This window comes from Quercus suber, unplaced genomic scaffold (assembly GCF_002906115.3).
Source record: "Quercus suber isolate HL8 unplaced genomic scaffold, Cork oak 2.0 scaffold_11, whole genome shotgun sequence".
Lineage (NCBI taxonomy): Eukaryota > Viridiplantae > Streptophyta > Magnoliopsida > Fagales > Fagaceae > Quercus > Quercus suber.
In genome coordinates this window covers 1,925,107-1,936,835 of record NW_027069477.1, presented here as the reverse complement: position 1 = coordinate 1,936,835, position 11,729 = coordinate 1,925,107, and the positions used below count along the sequence as shown (strand labels likewise).

The following is an 11,729-nucleotide window of genomic DNA, read 5'->3' as shown; positions in this document are numbered from 1 at the left end:
GTGGGATGAGTCGTGAGTTTGAGTTACGAGTTAACTGTTAGGCCAGATTGTCAATTTTTGTCCTGTAGTGCTCCAACTGTTGTGGCCCTTCAGCTTCTTGCATGCTTCACACGTGTGGCATTTTGGCGAGTTGCCAGTCGCGAGTCACTCGTGAGATTTGGCTGCGAGAAACCTCCAAATGCACACACTCTTGAATTCTTCACACTTTTCTCACACATACCCCTTACATCATTCCCACCTAAATACAGGGTATCTAATTGTTGAAATACAAGCAAATTTGGCATGAAATAAAGCCAACACATGATTGAATAAATTTAACCTTACAGCCTTGTTGAGTCATCAATAGTTATTGGAGGAAGCCAAAGGTATCCCAAATAACCGAGTGCAGTAAAATCTATATCCCTCAAGCAACTATTTTTCTTTTTAGTTCGTTCCACATTGATACATGCTGCTTGAAGCTCTTGAACATTGTGATAGGATTGCCAAGTTTGGACTTTCTCATTTGATTTCTCTGGGTTGTTTCTTCGTTGATGATTATCCAAGAGACGTGTCCTTAGAAGATCGAGAAGATGGATGGGTCTTCTTGTAGCAGTGTCTCTGGGTTGTTTCTTCTTTTTCATTGTTGTAGTAATGCCACGACAACGAACTTAGCCATTTCCAGCTGAAAATTGTTGATTGATTGTCTAGAGGTGGTACTATGACAAGATTTTTAATGTAAGTGTCAATTGATTTTTTCAACTTACCTTCATTCGCACTCCAGGTCATCAACCAATTGAGAAGACGATAGGTGATGCAAACCTCAATCGACACGCTTTGAAACCCAACAAAAATATTGGAATACTTGCTCAAGAAAAATAAAATTCAAAATTTTGATAGAAATCCTGACCTAATGTTTATAATTGAAATGCGAACCAAAGGTATAAGTGTAACACCTTGACCCAATGATTATAATTGAATCACGAACCAAAGGTATAAAGTTTGAACGCCACAAGGAAGAATCTCTGATAAGTTCACAGTTCTTGAAGAACCAAAAGAAGAGCAAAGCCTCACCTTTTCTGATTTTTATTCAATTAAATTCCCCATATTGCAATGAGTGCATGCTATTTATAAAGCATGACTGAAAATAGAAAAATATTGAAAAAAAACGTACTAAATAGTAAAACCCTAAATAAAAGTTGATTTGGTTTGAAATTAGCAGATCCAAAATAGGAAAATAGTTAAAAAACGTTCTAAATAATAAAAGCCTAAAATTAAGGTAGATCTGGTCCGAAATTAGAAGCTCCAGAGTAGGAAAAATGTTTATTAACTGATATGGAGCTGGAAAGTCAATCAGCCATTAATCCACGCCATAAATCACGCCCAATTAAGCCAAATCAGCCCTCAATAGCTTGGATTAAATTTATTACGCCTTCACCTTGCTTTGGGCCAAACTTAAAATGTCCTGTGTTAGAATCAACCCAAATCTCTTGAATCAGCCCATTAAGTGCTTCTTTGATCTTCTTGGATCTTGCTTTAGTAATAGGCCCAACTGGAACATGCAATGGATCCTTGAATGCTTGTTGATTCTCATCAATAGGGAAGCTGGTTCTCAAGCAAAAACAAATCCTGTTGTGTAAAAGCTATGTTGTCAGGTTTTATCTTTAACACTTCGAAGTTGTTGTTAGTTGTGTAGTCTATGTATTGTAGTATTGCGTAGGTGTCCACCAACAACAACCAAATGAGGTCCTTATCCTTATAGTCTTCGATCACTTCCTTCTCGAAGCACTTGCTACCTTTGACGAACTCACATGTCAACATAAGCTTGTACGTCTCTCCTAGATAGGACCAAGTGATACTACTCTTGGTTCATAGTGCTTTTGGAAATCCTTGTGATCTTGTAGCAAGAATATAACCTTTTGTAACTTTGGTGTTGGGGATGGTGTCAAAATTTTTCTTGCCTCCATCAGTGCATCAATCTTTGCCTCCAGGTCCAGGGTAGTAGATTCAATAGAAATGCTGCGCGTTTGGGCGTCTTGAGTGACATCGCTGCCTGTTTCACCACATTCTCTTCTGAGAAATCCCTCCATAGAAACAATATGCTCTTTCCCGGCCATAGCAAGTTTATACCAAAGAAAGAGAATTGAATTTTGTAAGTTTACTGTCCTTCCTTGTATTTAGTTTACCATGTGGAAACTTTAGCGTGAGAAATATACCGGGATTGGAATTTAAAATACAATATACTAAAAAATACAATATACATGTACGTTTTAAGACCCCTTAACACAAGTTGTTTAACCTAGTTATTTAGTCAAGTGATTATTTAGATAAATTATTCAATTCTAGGTTAACACAATAAAATCATATCATGTAAATAATATGGAAATATAAAAGACACAACGATATGATAACCTCGGAAAACCTAATCGGTAAAAAACCTAGGGAGGATTTAACCTAGCTAAAGGTAAAACAGATCTACTATGAAAGAATTGAAGTTTATATAATAGAACTTAGACCACTAACATCCTATTGCTACCTCGAGTAGAAAACTTACTACCACGACAACGTGACAACTTCGAGTCCATGGACTATTTCTTTCTTTGATCCACTGCAACCACAAGTTCTCCTACTTGTGACTTTGAGACTTCACTCAAAGGTTTCAGATCTTCTTTAAAATTATTTATGCAGCAACGGAAGAGATCATCAAGTTTTTAACATGAATTTTGATCTTGATAACCCTAAGTGTGTGTATGAAGGTAAACACCTCTAGATCTCACAAAAGATTCAACATACACTCTCCAAAGACTTCTAAAACATAGCTAGGGTTTTTCCTTTTATACTTGGAGTAAAACACAAAACCCTACACGTCAAACGAGCTGGGGCTGAATTAGAATTTCTACAGAAAAATAAATGTGCATGTGGTTCGATCGATCGAGTCTAATTTTCGATCAATCGGGCCTTGCAGATTTTGTCCATTAATTTCTGCAATCACTCGATTCCAATTTTACAATTAAACACACTTTGAGCAAGCCTAAACCTAGACTATATGTTTTGATCATGGTTTGCCAACATATTACAAATTGAAGTTCTAATACATTAGTTCCTAAAGTCTTAGAACCTAACAATACACTACTGAATAGGAAAAATTATTTGTATATATAAATAACACTTTAGTTGTTTTTTTGGAGAAGAATCTACACTTTACATTGATCAATTCTTCATTCCTAAAAAAAAGGGTTTATGCTATCTACTAATATACCAAGTCGAGGATCATCTTTTCTATGAAAAGTGTGTCTATATATATATATATATATCACTATTTTAAAAATCAGATCAGACTAGTCGGTTCAACTAAGAACTAAGCACCAATATAATCTATTAAAATTCAAAAAAATTGGGAACTGAAGCCAAAACCGGTTCTTTGATTGTACATGTTTTTAAAACCATGATATATATATATATATATGTGTGTGTGTGTGTGTGTGTGTGTGTGTGTTGAATGGTATAGTGAAAAGGTTGGTCCCTACCTACTTTATTTATCTAGCTAGTTTGGTATGATATATTATATTTTATGCAGAGTCAGAGTTATACATTGTTTTTCTGAGGGTTGTGGTTGTTTTATTTTTTGTTTTGTATAATTCCATAGTTACAACTAAGGCTATAAATTACCAAGCCAAGTTGAGTCGAGCAATTATTAAGTTGAGATTTTTTTTTTTTAATTTTTTATTTCGAACATAAGCCAAACTCAAGCTCATGATATAGAAAATTACATGTTCAAGTTTGTTCTTGAGCTTCTTTTTTCATATATAGAAAAGTCATGACTAAAATATTTAAATTTTCATATATTATGATTAATTTTTACTAAGAATTGACTAATTAGATTATCAATAAACTACAAATAATAATTTTTTTTTCAAGTATATATAGATATATTTTCAGATAATTATACATATTAAACTATAATATTTTTTATAGTCAAATTGAGCATCATGTTTACGATCACATCATTATGTTTGAGCTTGATTTGTTTAATAATTGAGCCTAATTAAACTTGGGTTTAAACATAGTTTTTTCACAAATGAGCTCGAACTGTTTATAAACAATTTGGTTCATTTACAATCAGGGACGGATCCACTAAATGCCCCCCCCCCCCTTTTTTTTTTTTTTTTGGCATGCCCATATTTTAGAATTTATAGTTGGCCCCCCCTCAAATTTTTGGATTGGTCCAAATAGCCCAAAAGAAACTAATCACTTAATCCTTTCTTTGGACCCATAGCCCTTCCAGAATCCAAATACAACACAAAAAAAAATCCACAAATCACGAATATCATAATTCAAAAACTCATAACCAAAAAAATCTCATAGAAAAAAAAAAAAAATTCCCTTGCAGGGGTGACAATAATTTATATTCAAAAGATAAAATGCAAAATTCTTTTAGAAGCCAATATTGATGATGTAGCATTGCCAACTCTTAATATTAATATCCCAATTTTTTAAAATCCTCAAACAAAGTTTTGAAAACTTCATTAGTGTGATTTTTAGTTACATCCAAAAGTATTGGTTTATCATATTGGTGAGTTGGTCAATGTGATAAAATCAACATATTAATTCCAATTATCCAAAATTTGGAGATTCGAAGTCCTCTTCTTTTTTTATTCTTCTTCGAAAATGTTTGAATATCATATTGTAACTTTCAACTTTTTTTGTTCATATTATTTCCTTCTTGACTTAAATATTTATGGTAATAAAGTGCAATTGTTTTGTCTAACATGATTTTTTTTTTTTAATAAACCATGTCACTTGAAATTGTTTTGGTTCATGCTTTCGCCCCCCTTAGGTTCAAATCCTGGTTCCGTCCCTGTTTACAATCCTAGTTATAACAATGAGGAGAGAGAATTTGAACACTAACTCTCCTAATAGAGGAGAGTAGGCTATATCACTGAGTTATAAAACTTGCTGTTAATCTTAATCTTTTATATATATACGGGCTTTAAAAAAAATTATGTTATGTCTAGGGGCAATTGAAGTGATTGGCTTACAAAAATATATATAGGAGCCCCTACCCAAGAAAAAAAGAAAGTAGTTCAATGGTCCTTTTAATGAAAGAAGGGAGTATTGGCTAATGATTATAGATACGTTATTTTTTTTTTATATTTCACTTCTTGCTTTAAATTTTGTCCATCCATCCGCTAAAATTTTGGATCACTTGTGATTATACGAATTTCATTATTAGTGAAGTATGAATGATGTGAATGTGAAATTTTTTTTTTTTTTTTTTTGGAGAATTTGTGAATGTGAAATGTTAAGGTATATATAGAATTATTTGTAGATTATTTAAAGATTTTTAAGTAGGAACTGGTTGAACCGGCCAGGAGATTTCGATCAGATTAATTATGCAATGTATCCGCTTCAAACAATAAAAAGTAAAAATGTGATACACGTGAAGCAGCTTTTACCTACATATCAAGTTTCGGATAAACTTTTGCCACAAAACTGTTTTTGTTTCTATCTTTTGCATCAAGCATGGTATCAAGCACAAGTAAAACTGTTTATGCTTCTTATTCACGGTTAACTTTTTCAGGGAACAATAGGTAGAACGATATGTATTATGCCATTCGTGCTTCAGACAATGCGAGTTAATTGTGACACACAAAAGATTGATTGTGACGGATTGAAACTCCAGCTTGAAGAATTTAGAATCTTAATTTGAGCTTATTGATAGACCACTAGAACTAATTAAGTGTACACAATTTTGTGAAGTTTTAGCTTGTTTTATTACTCAAGTTGAACGAACAATGTGTCAGAGTCAGAAATTTCTTTAGGAGATAGACGAAGGTAAATATATCAAAATTTAAATATAAAAATAACCTCTAATTAATAATGTCATGTATAATATAAATATAAAGAATACTTTTAAAATGATTTAATATATGTTTTGTTGTTGTTGTTGAGAATTCAGTAATTTCATATAACAAACGACAATAAGTCTACACACTAAGATAAAAATAGAGTCAACTCCTCTGGCTAGAACTTGCAAACAAGAGAACAACAAAATTCCATCTAGCACTCCTATTTGATGTAGAATAGATAGCATAGTCCTTCCTGGAGTAGCAAGGGTGCTACAAGTCATGGAGGAAGATCAAGGGGGGTGCCAGTAGAGGCCATGGGGGCGATGATATCGGAATTGTATGAAATTTGGCAGGTTGAAGGAAAACAGTATTTTTATCCAAACTCAAAATCTTGAGTGTCTCTTAAATTTAGACAAATTTCTTTGTTAAGGCCCAGAAAATAGTATTTTTGCTATTTATAGTAATATTTTATTTTTTCCTTAATAACTTTTATTTTAAAAGTCAAAATAAGGCCTTATTTGTTTTGGGATGTTTCTTAGAGACAGTATTTTCAATTTTTGCAATTATTTCAATTTTGCTATTTTTGGCAAAAACTACTATTTTGCCACATAATTACATGATTAGTGAATTAGGGTTTTTGAGCGTTTTCCTCGCTACCTAGGGTTTCTTTTTACTATTTAAACATATTGTAGCCTCCAGGGCAGTTTAGTTTTCATATTTATAAAAATACAAACTTTGTCTATTTCTCTTTGATGATTCCAGAACCCTATCACCTTGTGAATTTAATGGACCCCTTGTGAATTCAAGGTTTTCATTAAGAAGCTAACATGTTTTGTTTCCTTTTTCATTCAGAAGCTAACATTTTTAGATTTTTTTCCATTCAAAAAGCAATGTGATTGTTTTCTTGTAACTTTCTTGACATTACTATTACACACTGACTAAAGCAACAACTTAATGTATAAAAAACACTAGTAAACATAATTGGCCTTGGCCATAAGAGCCATTATCATATCAAAGAAGTATGTTCCATCTAGAGCTTAAAACTTTGTGAAGAATGATATTTCCAGCCATAACAACATGCTCCATTTTGGCTCTAATATCCCATTTAATTCTCTATATAATTTGTTCCTCTATCAAAACAACTCCTCCATGACATCTGCTATTCCTTTGCAACCATATATGGTAAATTGTAGCCCACTAGACCAGTTTGCAAAAGGTAGCTCTAAAACTTTTGCCCTTTAAAATAGTAACCCTCGTTGGACTATTTCATCTCAAATAATAGGAACATCAGTCACTATGCAAAGCCCCATAATATGCCAGGTTTAAGAGAAAAAAAAAAAAAACTCCACGAAGGTTTAACTCTTGGTGAAGGAGCACTCAAAATACAAATGTTCCCTACTCTCTATTTTATTTCTATAGAATGCACAATAACTATCTCGGAGAAACCCCATTGCATCAATATATTTTTTGTAGTCAACCTATTTTTCAAAGTAAGCCACCCCGTAGAAGCATGTTTTTGTATTGCTTGAGGAAACCATAAAAGTATGTTTTTCCACCACACCACTTCAATCTCTTTACGCCTAAACTGATTTAATTAATGTATATTATTTTATATCTAACAAAAAATTATATCATGTTTGTCTTTAAAATAAACTAGAAAGATCACATAAACGAAGCTAAAGAATTAATATTTCCAAAAGTGGGTTCCAGTTAGCTCAATTGGTAAAGTTTCTGATGATTGTATAAGAGATCTGAGGTTTAATCCCTGCCTATACCAAAAACTGATTGGTGTCTTGGTCTAATAATAAAAAGATATTAACCCTGCCTATACCAAAAATTGATTGGTGTCTTGGTCTAATGATAAAAAGATATTATCAGGAGCGGACGCCATAGGTTGAAACTTCCTAAAAAATATATATATATATATATATATATTTCCAAAAGAAAATTTTAGGTGGCTATAACTTTTTTAGACCTTGCAAAAGTCCAAAATTTATACCTTGAATAAGACCTCTATGTTTTTTTCTTACACCATTAGTGTATGATAATAGTTTTAAAACTTTAAAAACATACATAGATAATAGATTTATTAACTTAAAATAGAGGCTAAAATGCAAAAAAAAAAACACATTTTAAGTCCTCTATTAATTTCCCCATTAGTAACTCCCAAAACTATGTTATTTTGATTTTCCAAATTTTCTTTAATTATAAAAAATTTCCAGAAAACTATAAAATAAAAATAAAAAAAAACATTTTCCCAACTATATTTTTTAGAATCATTTTCATGTTTGCACCATAAAAAAAAAAAAAAAAGACATATTAGGACGAAAAAAGAACTCAAAAATATGCTCCACAGAAGCATCAAACTCATAATAACTAATCTACACACAATTTCTGCACATTCAATCATAAATCCATTCGCAAAAGTCCAAAGCACTTGAAGAAAGTTTTTTCTCTACACCAAAAGCATGGCCTGAACGGTTTACGCTAAGAGAGTGGGAGACGAAGCCATTGAACTTGACAAATGGGTCGACAAGTATGGGTTCGGATCTACAAAACATACAGGAGATTTGTGTGTTCCTGTACCCGACTCCTCTAAGATTTGCAGCCAAGTGAGGTTGATCCAGGCATTTCAGGGTTCGGCGTCGTCGGATTTGGTGTGGGAAGCAATTTTTTTCATAAAAAATATATTTAATTTTTCTAGATCTGGGTTTCCTTGGCTGATTTTAGTATTGTTCTTGTTATTAGATGGTGTTTCTTTCACTGGCGATGTAAATTTTTGTTTCTAAATTTTTTCGTGTTGTGATTGGATTGTTCTATAGTTTGTTTGGTTGCGTGGAAAGTTTTCTGGATTGCTGGGGAAAATTTGCTGGATGTTTTTGGTAAAATATATCAATATCTTTTTAATTTATTTTTTGTGAAAAAGAAAATTTTTTATTAGCTTTTTGGATTTATTTTAATTGTAAAACCTAAAACAATGTAGTTTTGAGGTCACTAATGGCACAATTCACACAGAAACTAATGGGAGTACTGATTTGAATCATGTTGAAATTTAGAGGATTGACTAGAATAAAATTAAAAAGTAAAGTTAGAATGCTAAAATTAATTTTTATCATATTTAAACTTGTGTTTTACATTTTTGCCTAAAATAAATGTCACTTTACATATCTAAACATATACAAGTTAATATAAGGACAATATAGTTTCATCTCTAATTCTCCAAATGCAAAATAAAAAATGGGATTTTACTTTTGATTTTTTTTTTTTAATTTCAAAAAGTGAATATTTATAAGTTTATTGAGAATGCATTGTTTGAAATTGTTGTGCTTAAGAAAAAAAAAAAAGTGAGGCTTCAAAACCTGTAATTTGAAAAACTGCAGCTTTAAACCACTGTATCAAAGAAATATAATTATACATTTAGTAAATAAATGTTTTATCAAAGAAATTGTAGAAAACAAAGATAAAAAAACATAATTCAACTTTAAGGCGTGTTGAAAATGCTCTCTTCAAGGTGACAATGTGCCCCTGCTTAAAAGAGTTTTCTGTTGGGTTATAAGAAATTCACCTCCATGCAACAAAATCACCAATTGCAAACAACAATATATTCTGAAGTCTTTTTTCCAAAGAATTCTTACAAGAATTGTATTAGGCCAACAATATATTCTGAAGATAATGCTCCCTCATTACTCAAACAGCCACGCTTACTGCAATGACGATAATGTGGCATAAAGTTTATGCAACTGACAGTGTCCTTTGCAACTGCCTTACAATGTACTAATATTGTTGGAGAAAAAGGACAGAGACAATTGTGTTTACTGCCACCTTGCTTTGCAAAATTAGTCATATTTGAATTTGAATCAAGTATATTCATCTTGAAACTTTATTACATATGAAACTTTAACACACATCACGCGCAAGCTCAGACACAATTATTTCAAATCCACACATATTACATCAAATTAGAAAGTACAATCACCCTGACTTATTTCAAGAAAACTTCAACGCCAAGCAGTAAACAAATTAACAAGATGATATGGGTTTGGGATGACCTTATTATTTGGAAACGGCTGTCTGGAAGGCATAGAAATTAAACCATGTAAGCATAGAAATTAAACCATGTAATTCTCAGCAAGCTAGACACACTTAGAAAGGGAGCAGCATATAAAATTTTACCTTTTGCATATTTACTTTGGTGTAAAGTTTTTGCAGAAGTTATCGCAGGGTCTTGGGGGGAGAGTTGACAGCATACCAAGTCTGAGTGATAGTTAGAGCAAGTGCTAACAATACGCCAATGAAAGCAATGAACGTCCAGGGACTACTGAAATGGTCGTGAAGGACTTGAGTTATCCAGGTCATCCACTTGCTCTCATAGTGCTTCTGAATTTTTGATCTGACATCCTTGTATATTTCGAAGTTAGGCACCAAGTCGGTGCCTATCTCATTGAAGAGTTTAGCCACTTCTTCATCGCTGCCAAGGACATTGCGGAGTATCCGTGCTTTCCTTAGCATCTTAACATCGTTGGCTTCATCGATTAGTGAATCGAGGAAGGATATATAAGAGGTGACCCCAAAATCATTTTCAAAATCCAGACACATTTCATATGCTATCAAGTTCAGGAACTTAGGCCTGGTTGAGTCATCCACAACAATTGGAGGAAGGTGAAGTTGTCCACGAAAAAGAAATTGTTTAGTGAATGATATGTTACTCAAGTAACTATTGTTATCACGTTTCAAATGGATACCTGCTGCTTTAAGCTCCTGGACATTGCGATAGGATTGCCACTCTTGGACATTGCGATAGGATTGCCACTCTTGGACATTTTGTATATTTTGGTTGATTTTACGAACCTTTCCATCACGAGTGTACCCTGGTTCATGAAGCATTCGTGTCCTCAGATGGTCAAGAAGATGGACGGGCTCTGGAGCCTGAGCCACTGATATGGTATATGCTTCTTGTGGCTTCGATCTTGGACAGAGTTTCTGAGATAACCAATTCGGTTGCTGAACCTCTGGTACCATAGCGTGCCAGTCAATGTAAGTTTCAATTGATTTCCTCAATTCTCCTTCCTTCACACTTGTGCAGGTGCTCATCAAGCATGTGAGTAGACGATAGGGAAGTTGATTCTCCAGCAAGAACAAATCCTGTTGCCCAAATGCTACACTGTCCCTTTTTATATTCAACTCTTTGAACTTCTCGTTAGTTGCACAATATATGTACTGTAATATTGCACAGCCATCCACGAACAAAATCGAAGTGAGAGCCTCATCATCATATGCCTTGGTCACCTCCTCCTCGAAGCACGTCCTCAGTTCATGGATTTTCTCCCCAACCATGTTGCATACATCTTCCATATTCTTACCGCTACCTTCAATGAATTCATATGTCAACAGTAACTTGTAATCCTCCCCTAGTCGGTACTTTGGTTTACCATAATGGATTGGACCGAGTGATACCACTTTTGGCTCATAATACTTGCGGAAATCCTCGACAGGTTCGCGCAGCAAGAATATGACTTTTTGTATCTTTGGTGTTTGAGATTGATTCATCACATTTTTTTTTGCCTCCCTTATTTTTTCAAGCTTTGCTTTGAGATTAGTAATTCTGATTGAAATGATGGGCACCTGGGGTTCCTCAGTGATGCCCATGCTTGTTTCACCTTCTTCTCTTCCGGGCATTGAAAGTTCACACCAAAGAAGGCAATTGAATTTTGTGAGTTTGCTGTCCTAACTCGTATTTACTGTAATTTATTCTTGACTTAGTATGTGGACACTTTAGCTTGAGAAATTAGGACTGTCGCTCTTATTTGAATATAGAAACTTTCCTAAAGCGACGATATTTTATGATGGATTAACATATCAAGCTTGGAATATAATCTACAATATATATCTAAAAAATGCAAAACA

General features: G+C 33.3%; 1 pseudogene; it reads right to left on the bottom strand.

Moving 5' to 3' along the window:
• Window positions 1-9,973: 9,973 nt before the first annotated feature.
• LOC112019052 (UPF0481 protein At3g47200-like) lies at window positions 9,974-11,471 on the bottom strand (annotated as a pseudogene).
• Window positions 11,472-11,729: the final 258 nt, after the last annotated feature.